The following is an 8,281-nucleotide window of genomic DNA, read 5'->3' as shown; positions in this document are numbered from 1 at the left end:
CCCCAGTGAAGTCCATATAGTCCATATATCCATGAGCAAATAAACATGTACTTCGCCTGCCTGACTCTACTGTTCTTCTCTCCTCCTGGCTATGCCCAATAAACATGTTTGAGCTCAAAGTGTGTGGATGTCTGTGGCTCCCAATGGGAGCTGTGTTTTAAACTCTTCCTTCGTTTTCTTTCTTTCTTTCCTTTAAATATTTATTTATTCCTATTTTGTTGCCCTTGTTTTTGTTGTTGTTATTAGTGTTATTGGTATTGATGTTATCCTTATTGGATAGGACAGGAAGAAATGGAGAGAGGAGGGGATGGCAGAGAGGGGGAGAGAAAGATAGACACCTGCAGACCTATTTCAACGCTTGTGAAGCAACCTCAATGCAGGTAGGGATCTGTGGCTTGAACCAGAATCCTTATGCCTGGTCCTTTGTGCTTTGTGCCCTGTGCTCTTAACCCACTGTTCTACTGACCAACTCACTTATTTATTTATTTTTATCCCCAGAGCACTGTTCAGCTCTGGCTTATTGTGGTACAGGGAACAGAACCTCGCACTTCAAAGCTTCAACCATGAGAGTCTGTTTGCATAACCATTATGCTGTCTACCCTCTGCCCTGAAACTGTCATTTGCTTTCACCTGGAAGATTGAAAGTACCTTTAAATTGAAAGATTTTATTTTTATTAAAAATTATATTTAGAAAAAAGAACAGAACCGGAGGCCTCACACTCCCAGATCTCAAACTATATTATAAGGCCATTGTCATCCAAACTGCTTGGTACTGGAACATGAATAGACACACTGACCAGTGGAATAGAATTGAGAGCTCAGAAGTGAGCCACCACACCTATGGACATCTAATCTTTGACAAAGAGGCTCAGACTATTACATGGGGAAAGCAGAGTCTCTTCAATAAATGGTGTTGGAAACAATGGGTTGAAACATGCAGAAGAATGAAACTGAACCACTGTATTTCACCAAATACAAAAGTAAATTCCAAGTGGATCAAGGACTTGGATGTTAGACCACAAACTATCAAATACTTAGAAGAAAATATTGGCAGAACTCTTTTCCACATAAATTTTAAAGACACCTTCAATGAAACAAATCCAATTACAAAGAAGACTAAGGCAAGTATAAACCTATGGGACTACATCAAACTAAAAAGCTTCTTCACAGCAAAAGAAACCACTACCCATACCAAGAGAACCCACACAGAATGGGAGAAGATATTTACATGCCATACATCAGACAAGAGTTTAATAACTAACATATATAAAGAGCTTGCCAAACTCAACAACAAGACAACAAAAAACCCCATCCAAAAATGGGGGGAGGACTTGGAAAGAATATTCACCAGAGAAGAGATCCAAAAGGCCAAGAAAAAATGCTCCAAGTCCTTGATTGTCAGAGAAATGCAAATAAAGACAACAATGAGATACCACTTCACTCCTGTGAGAATGTTATACAAAAGAAAAGGTAACAGCAGCAAATGCTGGAGAGGGTGTGGGGTCAAAGGAACCCTCCTACACTGCTGGTGGGAATGTCAATTGGTACAACCTCTGTGGAGAACAGTCTGGAGAACACTCAGAAGGGTAGAAATGGACCTACCCTATGACCCAGCAATTCCTCTCCTGGGGATATATCCTAGGGAACCCAACATATCCATCCAAAAAGATCTGTGTACACATATGTTCTTGGCAGCACAATTTGTAATAGTCAAAACCTGGAAGCAACCCAGGTGTCCAATAACAGATGAGTGGCTGTAAAAGTTGTGGTATATATACACAATGGAGGAATACTACTCAGCTGTAAAAAAATGGTGACTTCACCGTTTTCAGCCAATCTTGGATGGACCTTGAAAAAACCATGTTGAGTGAAATAAGTCAGAAGCAGAAGGATGAATATGGGATAATCTCACTCTCAGGCAGAAGCTGAAAAACAAGGTCAGAAAAGAAAAGAGAAGTAGGACTTCCAGAGGCGGAGCTACGAGCAGCAGATCATTTTCTCTCCTCTCCTCTCCTCTCCTCTCCTCTCCTCTCCTCTCCTCTCCTCTCCTCTCCCGGATCAACTAGGAATACCAACGGAGACCACCCGGACCGAAACAAGACAGGACTAGAATGACCACAGGAACCCAGTAAATCACCCGTGAGTACAAACACGCATGGCTGGTGACAGAGAGGAGAGTGGGGCCTAAGGAGAGATTAAGTGACTGCTAACATTCAGCAGTTTATCAGTGGAGACACCACCTCCAGCCTGCTCCACCAACAAGGGGACAGCTGAAGGGAGGAAAGGACTCCCCAGAGACTCACCAAGTGCAACTCTGAGTCTCCATTGCTACTAGCCTCAGAATCTGGAGCAGCAACGGGGAGGGACACCAGGGTACAGAGATCTAACCCAGAAACTCAAGAGAAGACCTATACTTCCTTGGCATAGCTGAGGGGCTGTGAAAGTCTCTTTGCATAACCACTGGATTATCTCTGCCACACCCTGATTTATCTCTAGGTCAGGAGACAGTGATTAAGCGAAGAAGCCTATTGATAGTTTAAAAGCCCTCAGGCACCCATAGCCTACAGGGAAGAAAAAAAAGAGGCTTTTACACCACTGAGCTCCAACTCAGGGATTGAAAAAAAAACTGTTAACTTCCACCACGGTAAACCCTTTAATTAAATTACTTAGACACAAGTCAATCCAGGCAATAGTGATCAATAATTTGAAAAGTACTGATAAAGGGAACTCATAACATCATATATAAAATGGTTAAAACAACAAGAAAAAATATTGGAGACTCGAACCAGGACAAGAGTCCAGATAAAAGTCCTCCAGAGGGTGAAGCACAAAACAACGAGTTCAACATCCAAACATTAGCTAAGGAAATAATAACAGGAGTGAGTAAAGAATTTGAAAAAATTGTAATCAGAAATGCAGGAACAACAAATGAGAAAATGGAAGAAAATTCTAATTATCTCATGGTTATTAGAGAGCAGAAAGCTGAAATCTCTGAGTTAAGAAGGCAACTAGCTGAACAAGCTAAAACAGTATCAGTGCAGGGCAAAAAAATAGATGAACTCCAGAAAGCAGTAGAGGGCAGAGAGAATAGAATCTATGAGGCTGAAGACAGAATTAGCAAGATTGAGGATGAATTAGAGACAACTAAAAAAGAAGTAAGAGATCTCAAAAAGAGATTAAGAGATGCTGAAAACAACAACAGAGTCCTATGGGATGACTTCAAAAGAAACAATATACACATTATTGGCTTACCAGAGGAAGAAAGAGAAGGAGAGGAAGAAAGCATTCTCTAGGCCATAATAGCTGAAAATTTCTCTAGTCTAGACAACACCAAAGACATAAAGATTCAAGAAGCCCAGAGGGTCCCAAACAGAATTAACCCAGACCTAAAGACACCAAGACATGTCAAACTTAGAATGGAAAGGAATAAGGATAAAGAAAGGATCCTCAAGGCTGCAAGAGAAAAACAAAGAGTCACCTACGAAGGAAAACCCATAAGATTAGCAGCAGACTTCTCCATACAAACACTACAGGCCAGAAGAGAATGGCAAGATATTTATCGAGTGCTCAATGAGAAAGGCTTTCAGCCAAGAATACTATATCCTGCTAGATTGTCATTCAGACTAGATGGAAGCATCAAAACCTTCTCAGACAAGCAACAGTTGAAGGAAGCAACAATCACCAAGCCTTCCCCGAAAGAAGTTCTGAAAGGTCTCCTATAAACAACCAGACCACCACAAATAGGACATATATCAAAACACTCTAAAACTCTACAAGAATGGCGTTAAAATATCTTCAATCTTTGATATCAATAAATGTCAATGGCCTGAATTCACCTATTAAAAGACACAGAGTAGGAAGATGGATCAGAAAACACAACCCAACAATATGTTGTCTACAGGAAACTCACCTAATGCAACAAGACAAGCACAGACTTAAAGTGAAAGGATGGAAAAATATCATACAAGCCAATGGCCCACAAAAAAGGGCAGGAACAGCTATTCTCATATCTGACATGATAGACTTTAAAATAGATAAGATTAAAAAAGATAGGAATGGACACTACTTAATGCTCAGAGGATCAGTCAATCAAGAGGACTTAACAATTATTAATATCTATGCACCCAATGAGAAGCCATCTAAATACAACAAACTTCTACTGAAAGAGCTACAGCAATACATTAACAGTAACACAATCATAGTAGGGGACTTCAACACCCCTATCTCAACTTGACAGATCATCCAGGAAGAAAATCAGTAAAGACATAAGGGAGCAAAATGAAGAGATAGATAAACTAGAACTATTGGACATTTTCAGAGTCATTCATCCCAAGACTGGAATACACATTTTACTCAAATCCACATGGATCATTCTCAAGGATAGACCATATGTTAGGCCACAAAGACAGGATCAGCCAATTCAAGAGCATTGAAATCATCCCAAGCATCTTCTCAGACCACAGTGGAATTAAACTAACACTTAACAATCAACAAAAGATTAGTAACAGTTCCAAAATGTGGAAGCTCAACAGTACACTTCTTAACAACTTCTGGGTCAAAGAGGAAATCAAGGAAGAAATCAAAATGTTTCGAGAGTTCAATGAAAATGAGGACACAAGCTATCAAAATATTTGGGACACAGCTAAAGCAGTCCTAAGAGGGAAGTTCATAGCTATACAAGCACACATTAGGAAACAAGAAAAGGCACAAATAAACAGCCTGATTGCACATCTCAAAGACCTAGAAGAAGAACAACAAAGGAATCCTAAAGCAACCAGAAGGACAGAAATTACTAAAGTTAGGGCAGAAATAAATAACATTGAGAATGGGAAAACCATACAAAAGATCAATGAAAATAAATGTTGGTTCTTCGAAAGAGTAAACAAAATCGACAAACCTTTAGCCAGACTCACAAAACAAAAAAGGGAGAAGACCCAAATAAATCGGATAGTAAATGAAAGAGGAGAAATCACAACAGACACTGCAGAAATTCAACATATCATGCGAGGCTTCTATGAACAACTATATGCCACCAAGCTAGAGAACCTGGAAGAAATGAATGATTTCCTAGATACCTACCAACTTCCAAAACTAAGTAAAGAGGAAGTGGATAACATGAACAGGCCCATCACAGCTAATGAAATTGAAACAGTTATCAAAAATCTTCCCAAAAATAAAAGTCCTGGACCAGATGGTTTTACAAATGAATTCTACAAAACTTTCAAAGAAGAACTAATACCTCTACTTTTAAAAGTCTTCCAGAAGATTGAAGACACTGGAATACTCCCTGCCAGCTTCTATGAAGCCAACATCACCCTGATACCAAAAGCAGACAGGGACACAACCAAAAAAGAAAACTACAGACCAATATCTCTGATGAACGTAGATGTGAAAATATTGAACTAAATTCTAGCCAACCGGATACAGCAGTATATCAAAAAGATTGTTCATCATGACCAAGTGGGGTTTATCCCAGGCATGCAAGGTTGGTTTAATATACGTAAATCAATCAATGTGATCCACCACATCAACAAAAGCAAGACCAAAAACCACAAGGTCATATCAATAGATGCAGAGAAAGCCTTTGACAAAATACAACATCCCTTTATGATCAAAACACTACAAAAAATGGGAATAGATGGAAAATTCCTCAAGATAGTGGAGTCTATATATAGTAAACCTACAGCCAACATCATACTCAATGGTGAAAAACTGGAAGCATTTCCCCTCAGATCAGGTAAAAGACAGGGCTGCCCACTATCACCATTACTATTCAACATAGTGTTGGAAGTTCTAGCAATCAGGCAGGAGCAAGGAATTAAAGGCATACAGATTGGAAGAGAAGAAGTCAAACTCTAAAAAAAAAAAAAGAAAAAGAAAAGAGAAGTAGAACCTGAAATAGAATTGGCGTATTGCACCAAAGTAAAAGACTCTGGGGTGGGTGGGTGGGGAGAATACAGGTCCAAGAAGGATTCAGAGGATCTTAGGGAGTTGTATTGTTATATGGGAAACTGGGGAATGTTATGCATGTACGAACTATTGTATTTACTGTTGAATGTAAAACATTAATTCCCAAATAAAAAAAAAAAGAAAATAATACTCCAAGATACAAAGACTTATCTGGTGTCTATTTCATTCTTTAATTGCTTTTTTTTTTTTTTTTTTTTTTAACCGGAACCACTCAGATTGCATCCTCTCCCTCTTCTCCCCCAAAGGAAGAGAAGAACGATCATCAATAGCAAAAGGCAGTTGCAAAAGCAACACCTAGAGCTGGCTTCACGCTCAGGAGAGAACGCTGTGCCTCCTCCTCGTGGTTTCGGGTGCCCTACACGATCAGAGGAACTTCTCTAGTAACATACTATAGAAATGATCTCTGAAAGTATAGTCTTCTTTAATTGCTTTTTTTAAAAATGATTTATTACTAAGCTCTAGAAAGGAGAACAGAGCAACATGGGATCCCTGCCCCCATAGGATTCCACACTTGTATCACATTGTAGACAGTTCTACTAATTACACCCAAGGGTTCCTGAATACAAGGCAGGTCACTCTTTATTGATCCACTCTTAGGGAAGCATTTTCCAGATCAAACATTTCAAATGTCGGTACTGGGATACTGACTGTTGGACAACACTCTACAGAGCATCCATCTTTACAGGCAGCAAATGAAAGTGGAAGTGTTCTTCTTTTCTCCTTATCTTCCTTATTCTCCATTTTCTCTCATAGGTAAATTGTTTTACATCTTATAACAAAACATACAAACAAAATATTCCATACATAAATAAATTTAAAAAAAATTAGAATGCCTTTTCAAGTTTAAAAATATAAGAACTGACTATATGTTTTACATAATAAATGCAATTTGTAGATGGTGGTGCACCTGGCTAAGTGCACATATTATAGTGGACAAGCAGATGGGTTCCAGCCCCCATTCCTCCCCTGCAGCGAGGGAAAGCTTCACAAATGTTGAAGCAGTGCTGCAGGTCTCTCTATCTCTCTGTCTCATATATATATATATATATATATATATATATATATATACTATATATACATATAGTAAATTAACTTACAAAGAGCTATGGGGGTTGGGGCTACTTGTGGCGCATATAGAATTCACAGTAGGAGCTGGGAACTGATTTAATCAATACACGGTTTACTAGGGTGAAACAGGTAAAAGGCAAATGAGCAATTATCATCAAGGGTTAAGCGTACACTAGGTCTATAAAGTCTGAATATGGTTATCAAAGTTTAGTCCCATAAGATAAACAATTGAAACACAAGTCGAACCTGAAATGGAATTGGAGTATTACACCAAAGTAAAAGACTCTGGGGTGGGTGGGTGGGTGGGTGGGGAGAATACAGGTCCATGAAAGATGATGAATGACATAGTGGGGGTTGTATTGTTAAATGGGAATCTGGGGAATGTTATGCATGTACAAACTATTGTATTTACTATTGAATGTAAAACATTAATTCCCCAATAAAGAAATAAATTATTTTTAAAAAATCATTCAAGGAAGCCATACTTAAAAAGGAAACACATTGACTCAACATATTTGATAAATTTTTAGGTTAATTATGGTCTCAGTAGGGGGACAGGTAGTAGCGTGGGTTAAGCTCACATATGGAAAAAAAAAGATAAACAATTATAAGCTTTGGTAAAGGTTGCTCATGGCTGTAGAGGGGTCTAAAAGTTTACCGGCTAGCAGAGTCACCTGTGCTCAGTTCCCAGTCACCCAATCTGGTCCCCTACGCCTACACTGAACTTCTCTGTTCCAGACTCTTGGAAACAGAGTTGGCAGTCAGCTGAGGTAAAGAACAAATACCTCATCACAGACCCCTGCAAGCGTCAACCTGGCTTTGACCTGGCACATTATGATTGGGCCCTCCTCAATTGCTATCGAACAGGCCATGGCCGGTGCGCCTCTATGTTCCATCGCTGGGGAGCCAGAGATGACCCGAACTGCCTCTGCGGCTCCAGACAGACTATGACCCACATAGTCAACGACTGCCACCTCTCCAGATTCAAAGGAATTCTCAAAACTTTACATCAGGCTCAACCTGACGCTGTTGACTGGCTACGGAAGAAGGGCAAACACTAGAAGAAGAAGAAGTTCCCAGGAGAAGTAGATATGGTGGATGGATGCCTGGGGCCCCTCCGCTGAGAAGCATCTGACCAGAAGAATAAGCCACATCCAAAGAGCCCCAGAGTTCCGGCTGGCTGTCCTTTTAAGTTGATTCAGCCTACCACAATGTTTTGCACACCAGCAGTCTGGATTCACCT

General features: G+C 39.7%; 1 non-coding gene across 1 annotated transcript; it reads right to left on the bottom strand.

Annotated features, from left to right (window-relative positions):
• Nucleotides 1–6,176: 6,176 nt before the first annotated feature.
• On the bottom strand, nt 6,177–6,389 carry LOC132534821 (small nucleolar RNA U3). The gene has a single exon (XR_009546515.1). It is a non-coding gene; the product is annotated as a small nucleolar RNA U3 (small nucleolar RNA).
• Nucleotides 6,390–8,281: the final 1,892 nt, after the last annotated feature.

This window comes from Erinaceus europaeus, chromosome 19, assembly GCF_950295315.1.
Source record: "Erinaceus europaeus chromosome 19, mEriEur2.1, whole genome shotgun sequence".
NCBI lineage: Eukaryota > Metazoa > Chordata > Mammalia > Eulipotyphla > Erinaceidae > Erinaceus > Erinaceus europaeus.
The sequence above is the reverse complement of the archived record's forward strand: the minus strand, read 5'-3'. Positions and strand labels throughout refer to the sequence as shown.